Source organism: Ovis canadensis, chromosome 7, assembly GCF_042477335.2.
Source record: "Ovis canadensis isolate MfBH-ARS-UI-01 breed Bighorn chromosome 7, ARS-UI_OviCan_v2, whole genome shotgun sequence".
NCBI lineage: Eukaryota > Metazoa > Chordata > Mammalia > Artiodactyla > Bovidae > Ovis > Ovis canadensis.
In genome coordinates, this window is record NC_091251.1 from 42,924,624 (window position 1) to 42,935,938 (window position 11,315).

Genomic DNA, 11,315 nt, shown 5'->3' on the forward strand with positions numbered 1-11,315 from the left:
ATACACTTAGTTGTAAGAGGAATTCCTGTGCTTTCATTGCGTTTGCCTTAAAATTAGCCTTTGTACATTATTGTTTATCCAATATATTGTTAAATTAACTCAAACATTTAAAATTTTTGTTTCTTTTTTTTTTAAAAAAAAAAAAAAGGCTTATTAAGGCTTAGCTTTATCTTTACATTTCTATTTAAGGAAGTTTCCCCTAAAATCAAGTCAAGGCAACTATGTTTTGTATACAGATTTGGGGATATTTGGTGGAATTATTAGATTAACTGCAAAAAAATGGTGCTTTCCATTGCTCACTTTTATACTGCTGAGCCGGTGACGCAGTGGTTCTTGGCCATAGAAGTGTCCGCTGGCTCAGGAGAGACGGGTTCTCTGGTCATTGGCCAACAGGATCTGACTTGGGAGAGACACTGTCCGTGAACTGCTCAGGGGGTGTTTCCCTATTAGTCATTAATTCAGAGTATGTTATCATCTGAAAGCCAGAGACATTTGGCATGTTTCCGCATATTTTGGAGACTTATGACACAGAAGGAGCTGGAATTCTCACATTTCTTCTGTGCTCTGCTGGTTCCCAGGACTTAAATCACTGGGGCCATTTTGGTATGTGATTCCTTGCATGAGTGTCTCCGGAGAGAACTGAGACTCAGGACAGATATTGCTGAGACTGGATCCTCTTTGGCTCTGTGGGATGTTTCCATCTTGTATTTTTAGCATTTAGGGTCTTGAAGACATGAGTATTTATGGGGCCCTGATGTATGTTTGGCAGGCTATAGTCCATGGGGTCGCAAGAGTCAGACTTAGTGACTAAACAGCAACAACAACAAGTGTGTGTTTAGAACTGTCTCAGGTGTTGTGGGGAATTCAGAAATATGCAGTAAATGCTCACTTGGGGGAAAATAAATCATTACTTGGGCTTCCCGGGTGGCTCAGCCACAGTGCACAAATCATTACTTGGCAAAATGAAAGCAAAAGATTTGAAAATTTCGGAAAAGACAATTATAGTATAAAAAGGAAAGAGGCAAACCTGTGGGGCTTTTAGTAAGATATTTTACTTCTAGACTTTGGGCAGCAAATAATTTTCTAAATGCTGTGGTAGCTGCATTCACTACTGTTGAGAAGGGTTGAGCCTGAGTCCAGCTCAATGGGAAATAAGGCTGTGATCAGTTCTGGGCACTAGTCTTTGGAGTGGGTAGTGATCACATAGCTGCCACATATTTTCTATTCCCGCCCTAGACTGTTCATGTTTAGTGCAAATATAAAGAAATTCTAAGCATTTGGAACAGAACTCATAATCTTGTTCATGGGCCTGAGTAATAAACAGTAACATTTTTCATTGGTTCTATAACATCAAGTGAAATATTAGTAACATCTGTCCATGGCTGAGATCTGTTTAGCAATTCATATAAGCAAAATATTTCAATAGGAATATGATTTAAAAACTCAAGATAAACACTTTAGAAGGCCACAGATAATTATTGCTCTCAGTAAAGTAAACACCTACAAGTTACATGACATTATTGAAGAGAAACATTGGGTCTCTACAGTTTGGGCTGTCCATAAGGATCTTGAGATTTGAGGATTGTCTTCTATTATATGGTCTCACATACTCCTTAGATTTTTATTTTTATTGTTTGTTTTCCCAGTAAATGCAAGCTGGGGTTTCAAGGTCAGCTGCAGAACAGGCCTTCCTTCTGTTTCATGGTCTTACTATCTTCTGGGTTTCAATTTCCTACTTAGTGCAGTGCATTTTTAGAAAGTAGTCATTATATATTTGTTATATTTGTTTTAAAATATGCTTCCAGAGAGAAGTGTTGAAATATTTTCAAAGGCGAAAGAGATGGGTATGCTTCACAAGGTAATGCAGTTTTTGTTAATATACTTACCATTAAGCCATAAATAATGTTCCTAAAACCTTTTAATTGAATCAGTTCATTAATTCTGTCAGCTAAAATAATGACAATCATTGCACACAGAAAATTAGTAGGTAAAAAGCTAAAAATATTTTGTTGCTTGCTAATTTGAATAGAAGAATCCATCTTGGTTTTCCAAGTTACAGTTTTTTAAAAAGCATTTTGTGGTAAATGAAAAAAAAAAAAAAAGAAGAAGAAAAGCAATTCAGCCTAACAGAGGGTAATCAAAAAGCAGAACAGCAAGAAAGATGGCAAAGTGGACATAAGTGCATTGCATGTCAATGTAAAACTCAGTCTTTTGGTAAATTATTTTCATCTTACTTGTTTCCCCACTATCCTTGAAAGTGTTTCCCAATGACAAAGGGGTTCAAAACAGCAGCAGCAGCTTGGAGGCGTGGAGTGAGCAAAGAAGCCCGTGTGAGAACTGAATTGCATTTTCAATCGGTTCCCTAAGAGGTGTGCGGAAAGGAAAATTGAGCCATTAAGCAAAGACGAGATGAGTTTGACTCATAGACTGAGAGAATTTTAGAATTGGAAGAGACCAGAGACCTCATTGTACAAGTGAGAAAACTGGAGTCGGGAGAGGTCACGTGACTCATCCAAGGTGACAGAGCGAGCTAATTGGAGGCAGGACTAGAATCCGTCCTTCCTATCCTGTCCACCATCATTGTCACCATGATGTTAATCATTTATTCCAGAAAGAGCTTCCAATACCTAAGTTACATTTACTGTTTACAAAATAAAAGATCATTGTATATTTTTTTTTTCATTGTATATTTTTGAACGAACATTCTGAACCTTACCGTTTTTGCTCTGTTACTGATTGTCTGATCTCTATAGTAGAAATCAGCTGTTGCTTTGACAGAAATACCTCTCATTTTATTTGCACTTAAGTAACCTAAAATCCTTTTCATTTCGTGGCAGTTTCTTGGTTTTTTTGGCTGTGTAGCTTGGGGGATCTTAGTTCCCCAACCAGTGGTTAGACCCTTGTCCCGGCAGTGAAAGCACAGCATTCGGTTTCTATACATTGCCATGTAGCTTAAAGATTTGCTGCTAAAAATGATTTTGGAAACGGTTGTAGGTTATTTTCCCCCCTGGCTGATTTACATATTCATTTGATTTCTCCTTCCATTAAAAAAATCCACAGATGTTACGTTTACTATCTTCTGTTCCTGTAAGGATAATGTTTAAACTGCTAGTAATTCATGAATTTTCCTGATCATCACCAGTAGTGATTAGTATATCATATTCTATAACTGTACCCAGTAGAACCTGGTGACTTCCACTCAATTTGGTGACAGGCTGGAATCCCTGCTCCCCCAGTTAAATAATGAGCCTAAAGGCTTCAATTTCTTCAGTTGTAAAATTGACATAATAACTATCACATAAGACTATTGTAAGGATTAAATAAGATTATTATGTAATACATGATACCTCAGTGCTCTAACAAAACTGGTATCATATCTCATAGTTTTATTGTACATTATATAGTTAATAATATCACTACCATAGAAGGATCCATCTAATAAATGAAATGCACCATTAAAAAACTGTGCATTTTCTGTTAACATCAATGTCAGTATAAGGTAAATAGCTTGGTTTATTATTGTTTTTCTAAAACTCATTTTAAAAAAGCGATTTTTCCTAAAGTTAAGGGACAGGCAGTGGGGATATGCTTAGTTGATTGTTTTCGCAGACACATGTCTCACTTAACATTCCCCTTCTCTAGAGGAACTCTGAGCCCATGTTTCTTTTGATAGTGACCGTAGCCTTGGCCATAAATACAACTTTGGAGACAACACAGCACAGGAACTAGCTAGGGCTTCCAGGTCTGATTGAAGGCCCCTATCAGCAGTGCTCCAGATGAGCCCCCAAGGTTTGTCATAATAGAAAAGGTTTCTTTTGGGATTGAAATACCTTCTCCAGGCTATTGTTAATTCAGTGAAAGAGAGCATAAAATGCTATTTGAATGTGATCTTTGAAAAACTGAAAACAGCAAAGCAAAAAGGAATTTGGGGAAATGAATACTAGTTCCTGGATTCTTTCTCTGATTGATGCTCCTGACACTGTTGGGTGCAGTTTTGTAAAAGACCGGACTTTGGCCAGTGCACCCATCCTTAAACTTTGACCTCATTATATCACAGGCAAGCTGAACAGTTTTCCAGCAAATGAACAAGCATGGAGGCTTCCCTCTGCGATCACATGCCAGTCTTCTTGGATGCTTGAGGCAGGTTCTGCATCAGATTCTCCTTGGCAGCAGAGGACACTGTAACAGTAGCACTGGGCATGGGAAGTATGTTTCCTCTTATCTGGGAGCTTGGGATCATTTTGCAGAAAATTAACTGTGCTTCACAACACCCCTGCTAGGTAAAGAAGTGCTCCTGTGTCCGTAAACAGAGGAGTTAACCAGTTGAGCTGTGTTTCTTGTAGAAGTTTTTTGTTTACTTGGAATCCACCTGCAGTGCAGGAGACCAGGGTTCATTCCCTGGGTTGGGAAGATCCCCTGGAGTAGGAAATGACAACCCACTCCAGTATTCTTGCCTGGATAATCCCGTAGGCATAGGAGCCTGATGGGCTGCAGTCCATGGGGTCACAAAATGTCAGACACGACTGAGCAACGGGCTCATTTTAGCAAACACAGGTTGTGTGGTCTAAAGATAATCTAGACACCTTAATTAACTGAATTTGAAAAATTTCAGATGAATTTGCATTGCCCTCAATCTGACAGCACATCTTATTGAAAACATGAAGACTGATACGAACTGTCCTGAAATGGCTTGATCTGATTATCACCTAAAATTGATCTAGGTTTGCAACTCATTGAAGTCAGATCATTGGAAAGACTGGTGCTGAAGCTGAAGCTCCAATACTTTGGCCACGTGATGTGAAGAGCTGACTCACTGGAAAAAGACTCTGATGCTGGGACCGATGGAAGGCAAAAGGAGAAAAGGGCATCAGAGGGTGAGATGGTTAGATAGCATCACTGACTCAATGGGTATGAATCTGAGCAAACTCTAGGAGATAGTGAAGGACAGGGAAGCCTGGTGTGCTACAGTCCATGGGGTTGCAAAGTTAAACAGGACTTAGAGACTGAACAACAGCAATAACATACAATAAAAACTTGTATTTAGAATATTTGTAAAACTGAAAACTAAATAATAATAAAAATCAACTCAAAAAATAATTGGGAAAAGATTTGAACAGTCATTTAACCAGTGAAGAAATATGCCATGTGAACACATGAAAAGATATTCCACGTCATTAATCATTAGTAAAATACAAATGACAGCACAAGAAGATACCACTATACAACTATGACAATAGCTCAAATTAAAAAATTGACATTACCAAATGTTAAGGGAAGATGTGGAGCAGCTGAAACTCTATTATGCAAATGGTATAGCCAGTTGATTGAACAATTCGGCAGTTTCTTAAAACATTAAATAAGTAGCAAATAACCCAGCAATTTACTCAAGAGAAATGAAGGGTTTTCATAAAAACCTCTCCACAAACAGTTATAGTAATGTTATTTATAATTGCCAAAAGCTAGCAACAAACCAAATGTTCCTTTTTATTGCTGATTAGTATCCCATTGCATGGATGGACTGTGTACACAGTGGTCCATCCATACAATGGAATACTAAGCAGCAATATAAAGGCACCAACAACAGATACTCACCATACATAAAGAATTTTCAAAAGAGTGGTGCCAAGTAAAAGAAGCCAGACTGAAAAGACTATATACAGTATATTCCATTTTTAGAATATTCTGGAAAAGTCAAATCTATAGGGACAGGAATCAAAGCAATGATTGACCGGGATTAGAGGGGAGGAAATTAACTACAAAGGGACATGAGAGAACTTGAGAATGTAACAAATACTCCTGATGGTTGCACACTATATACATTTTTCAAAATTCATAGACCTGCACCAAAAAAAAGTGGGCTGTATAAATTATACCTCAATAAACAACAAAAGCAAATAAATGTAAAGATTTTAAAATAGATAATTTCAAATCCGTTTGTTCTTCAAATGTTGGAAATGTTTTGACAGTGTATGGATGAAGCCTTTTCCTGATTCAATTTATTATTTTAGTCGAGCTATTTCAATATTCAGTTTCCCTTCTCCAGTGGAACACATTTTGTCAGAACTCTCCACCATGACCCGTCCATCTTGCGTGGCCCTACACAGCGTGGCTCATAGTTTCATTGAGTTACACAAGGCTGTGGTCCATGTGATCAGATTGGTTAGTTTTCTGTGATTGTGGTTTTCAGTCTGTCTGCCCTCTGATGGAGAAGGGTAAGAGGCTTATGGAAGCTTCCTGATGGGAGAGACTGACTAAGGGGGAAACTGGGTCTTGTTCTGATGAGCGGGGCCGTGCTTTTAAATTGAAGAAAGTGGTGAAAACCACTAGACCATTCAGGTATGACCTAAATCAAATCCCTTACGATTATACCGTGGAAGTGTGAAATAGATTTAAGGGACCAGATCTGATACAATGCCTGATGAACTATGGACCAGAGGTTCATGACATTGTACAGGAGACACGGATCAAGACCATCCCCAAGAAAAAGAAATGCAAAAGAGCAAAATGGCTGTCTGAGGAGGCCTTACAAATAGCCCAGAAAAGAAGAAAAACAAAAAGCAAAGGAGAAAAGGAAAGATATACCCATTTGAATGCAGAGTTCCAAAGCCTAGCAAGGAGAGATAAGAAAGCCTTCCTCAGTGATCAGTGCAAAGAAAGAGGAAAACAATAGAATGGGAAAGACTAGAGATCTCTTCAAGAAAATCAGAGATACCAAGGGAACATTTCATGCAAAGATGGGCTCAATAAAGGACAGAAATGATATGGACCTAACAGAAGCAGAAGATATTAAGAAGAGGTCGTAAGAATACACAGAAGAACTATACAGAAAAGAGCTTCATGACCCAGATAATCACAATGGTGTGATCATTCACCTAGACCCAGACATCCTAGAATGTGAAGTCAAGTGGGCCTTTGGAAGCATCACTACGAACAAAGCCTAGTGGAGGTAATGGAATTCCAGCTGAGCTTTTTGAAGTCCTAAAAGATGATGCTGTGAAAGTGCTGCACTCAATATGCCAGCAAATTTAGAAAACTCAGCAGTGGCCACAGGACTGGAAAAGGTCAGTTTTCATTCCAATTCCAAAAAAGGAAATGCCAAAGAATGCTCAAACTACCGCACTATTGCACTCATCTCACACACTAATACAGTAATGCTCAAAATTAACCAAGCCAGGCTTCAACAGTATGTGAACTGTGAACTTCCAGATGTTCAAGCTGGTTTCAGAAAAGGTAGAGGAACCAAAGATCGAATTTCCAACATCCGCTGGATCATCAAAAAAGCAAGAGAGTTGCAGAAAGACATCTGCTTTATTGATTATGCCAAGTCCTTTGACTGTGTGGATCACAACAAACTATGGAAAATTCTTAAAGAGATGGGAATACCAAACCACCTGACCTGCCTCTTGAGAAACCTATATGCAGGTCAGGAAGCAACAGTTAGAAGTGGACATTGGAACAACAGAATGGTTCCAGATAGGAAAAGGAGTATGTCAAGGCTGTATATTTTCACCCTGCTTATTTAACTTATATGCAGATTACATCATGAGAATCGCTGGGCTGGATGAAGCACAAGCTGGAATCAAGATTGCAGGAGAAATATCAATAACCTCAGATATGCAGATGACACCACCCTGATGGCAGAAAGTGAAGAGGAACTGAAGAGCCTCTTGATGAAAGTGAAAGAGGAAAGTGAAAAAGTTGGCTTAAAACTCAACATTCACAGAACTTAGATCATGGCGTCTGGTCCCATCACTTCATGGCAAATAGATGGGGAAACAGTGGAAACAGTGGCAGACTTTATTTTCTTGGGCTCCAAAATCACTGCAGATGGTGACTGCAGCCATGAAATTAAGACACTTGCTCCTTGGAAGAAAAGTTATGACGAACCTAGACAGCATATTAAACAGAGACATTACTTTGCCAACAAAGGTCCATCTAGTCAAAGCTATGGTTTTTCCAGTAGTTATGTATAGATGTGAGAGTTGGACTATGAAGAAAGCTGAACACTGAAGAATTGATGGTTTTGAACTGTGAGAAGACTCTTGAGAGTCCCTTGGAGAGCAAGGAGATCCAACCAGTCCATCCTAAAGGAAATCAGTCCTGAATATTCATTGGAAGGACTGATGTTGAAGCTGAAACTCCAATACTTTGGCCACCTCATGCGAAGAGTTGACTCATTGGAAAAGACTCTGATGCTGATAACATCTCCTGTTATCTCAGCTAATAAATTTTCTTTACTCTTTAAGCCAGTTGAGCTAGTCTTTTCTGTTGTTTGGAGCCCAAAAATGCCATAAGCAAAAACACTGTTACTTACAACAAATACACTGTTTCCCATCAAAGTGAGATCACAGAAAAGGAAGCAGGGCATCCCCCATTTTTTGGACCTTGAAGATATAGAATATTAATTTTAGTGATTAAAAATGTGTAAAAATTACTAATCATAAATGTTGATAAAAGGGGAAACTGAATGTGGGATGCAAGGACGCTCTACTATCTTCACAATTTTTCTATAAATCTATTTGAAAATATTCATTTGGAAATATGGCTAGATAATATAATAGATAAAGAAAATAAGCCTTTAAAATATGCAATTTGGGCTTCCCTGGTGGCTGCATGGTAAAGAACCCACCTGCCAGTGCAGGAGACGTGTGTTCCATCCCTGATCCGGGAAGATCCCACATTCCTTCTGGGCAAATCCAGGAAGATCCCACATTCCTTCTGGGCCACTAAGGCCTTGTGCCACAACTAGTGAGCCTGCGCTCTAGAGCCCGGGAGCCGTGACTACTAAGCCTGCGCTCTAGAGCCCGGGAGCCGCGGCTACTGTGCCCACGTGCTCTAGAGCCCAGAAGCCGCGGCTACTGAGCCCACGTGCTGCAGCTTCTGAAACCCGAGCACTCTAGTCTGTGCTCCACAAGAGACGCCACTGCAATGAGAAGCTCCTGCACCACAACCAGAGAGTAGCCCCCTCTCACCGAAACCAGAGAAAAGCGCATGCAGCAACAAAGACCCCGAGCAGTCAAATAAATAACATTCTGTTTTAAAACGGGAAATTAATTTGCATAGTGACTCTTCACAAGTGAGCCATTTTGTATGGTAAAACCCCTTCACTTCTACAGTCATTTCCATGCATCTTCCTACAGAGCGAAGGCACCTCCTGAAAATGGGTAAGGGAATAGGAATTACTGTGTCTATTCAATGGATAAAACTACAGCCATACTAGAGGGTTTGGTGACCTGCTGGAGATCACACACTAACAAGAGACAGAGCCAAGAACAGACCTGGCCTCCCATGAAGGAAGCTTTGCTTATTCTTCTCTTCCTCTACTTGAAATGGCAAGACCCACTTCCAAAAGCTCATGGAAAAAGGAAATTTGCAATTTGATGGCAACTATTCAGACAATCTGCACATAGAGTAATAATTCTAATGCTGTGAGGTAAAGAATATGACTTTTTCTCTTAATTTTAAAAGAACATAACTGGAAAATCAATTCATTGAGCAAATGACAATTGCCATTCCAAACGTCCCCACTGGCAAATTACAGTACAATTCAATAAAAAAAAGTTGGCCTTTATACTCCTCTATTTCTTTAATGAAGCTAATCATATTTATTAGAATAAATTTTATAAACAGTGGGAGAAATACGTATGTGTCTTTCAACTAATCTCTTCAATATAAAGCGTTCTTATTCTGAAAGCCAGATTTCTCTACATAAATTATAAGTATGACAAAGTATGAGCTGAACATCCTCCAGTGGCAGTATATCTGAACGATGGATAGACTATAAAAACCTTGCCTAGTGTCATACTGGAAAAACCAACCTCTGAAACTTATACAGTATTATAAATCAACCATTTATCAATTGAAACAAAGAAAAGAAAACCAAGCCTCCTTCGATTTAAGAAAAGAAAGCAATGGCTATTATATCCAGCAGGAGGGTATGAAGAAAATTAAGTCTGTAATATTAATAACTGCACTCAGCAACAACAACAAAACAGTAGAGCATTCCAGAGACCAGAGAGAGTTCTCCCTGTTTTTTAAGGAGAGAGACCAACATCCAAACCAATCTGTCCTTCAAAGGATATTGACAGAAGATTAATCAGTGATGGTGAGGAGAGTTTTGCTATTGACACAAGTCATGGCCCATGATTAGGCCAGTGGACTCAAGAGTGGGAGGCATTCATCCCAGAGAATATGTAGAAAAAGTACATCAGAAACTATTTTTTTATTATTAAAATTAAACCATAATTATACTAAATTTAATGTTTTAGTAATTTTACCAATATTCTTCAATATTTTACAATACATGTAAATAAATATACACAGTTTAAAAGTGTGTGCACAGTTTTTTTTTTTTCCCTGACAGCAATATGTGATCAATAACAGCAAGGATCGATAGGTATCACCTATGAGTGTCCACAGTCATTTCATACAAATTACATACTGATTTTGACATGTCCTTCCAAATATATTGATCTGTTATGTCTTGAGTACTTCCAAGGGGCATACTCACATTTCAGATATTTGGTCTCAGTCTGGCAGTAACATACTGTTGAAATCTAGGCGTGGTAATCACAGAAAGCATTCAGTAATGAAGTATGATGTGCCCCTTTGCAAACAACCAGGTACTGCATTTGGAAAATTAACATAGCACACCACAGAAGGGCTTATCTTGTGGCTCAGATGGTAAAGAATCTGTCTGTAATGCAGGAGACCTGGGTTTGATTCCTGGGTTAGGAAGATCCCCTGGAGAAGGGAATGGCTACACGCTCCCGTATTCTTGCCTGGGAAATCACATGGACAGAAGAGCCTGGCAGGCTATAGTCCAAGGGGTTGCAAAGGGTCAGACAAGACTGAGTGACTAACACTTTCACTTTTCATACCACAGAAACGTAAAAAGAAGCAGACAACTGACTCTGTAATCGTTCAGTCTGCCGCTTTTCAATTCATTTGGTCACACTGGGCATTATCCTATCCACAGGTCAGCAGTGGCACATACAAACACATTATTGATGAGAGATGTATTAATATGTCTTTTGTAACCCAAACATTATTGATCAGAGCCATATCAATACATTTTTAGAGAATAATACAATTAACATCACTGAGCAAAGTTGTTAAAGCTTAAATTGATCACGGTTCATTATACAACTTATGATTGTTATCATCATTCACCTTTTGCTTCATTAGGTTTTTTTCCAGACTTTGTGTATATAATAAACATAAAATTTTCAAAAATAATGCATTGTGAAATTTTGAGTGAAGATTTTTTTGGTGAGTTTTATGCAGATAACTTTCTCTGATTGTCCAAGCAACAT

General features: G+C 38.7%; 1 protein-coding gene across 2 annotated transcripts in view; it reads left to right on the forward strand.

Annotated features, from left to right (window-relative positions):
* The window catches only part of CDIN1 (CDAN1 interacting nuclease 1), a 243,386-nt gene extending 238,289 nt beyond the window's left edge, over nt 1-5,097 (forward strand). Inside the window, exon 12 of one of the 2 annotated variants that reach the window (XM_069595989.1) lies at nt 4,058-5,097. The gene's annotated coding sequence lies outside the window, so the exon portion shown is untranslated. The remainder of the gene's footprint in view (nt 1-4,057) is intronic. The other variant, XM_069595990.1, reaches the window with a different exon arrangement.
* The last annotated feature ends 6,218 nt before the right edge of the window (nt 5,098-11,315 follow it).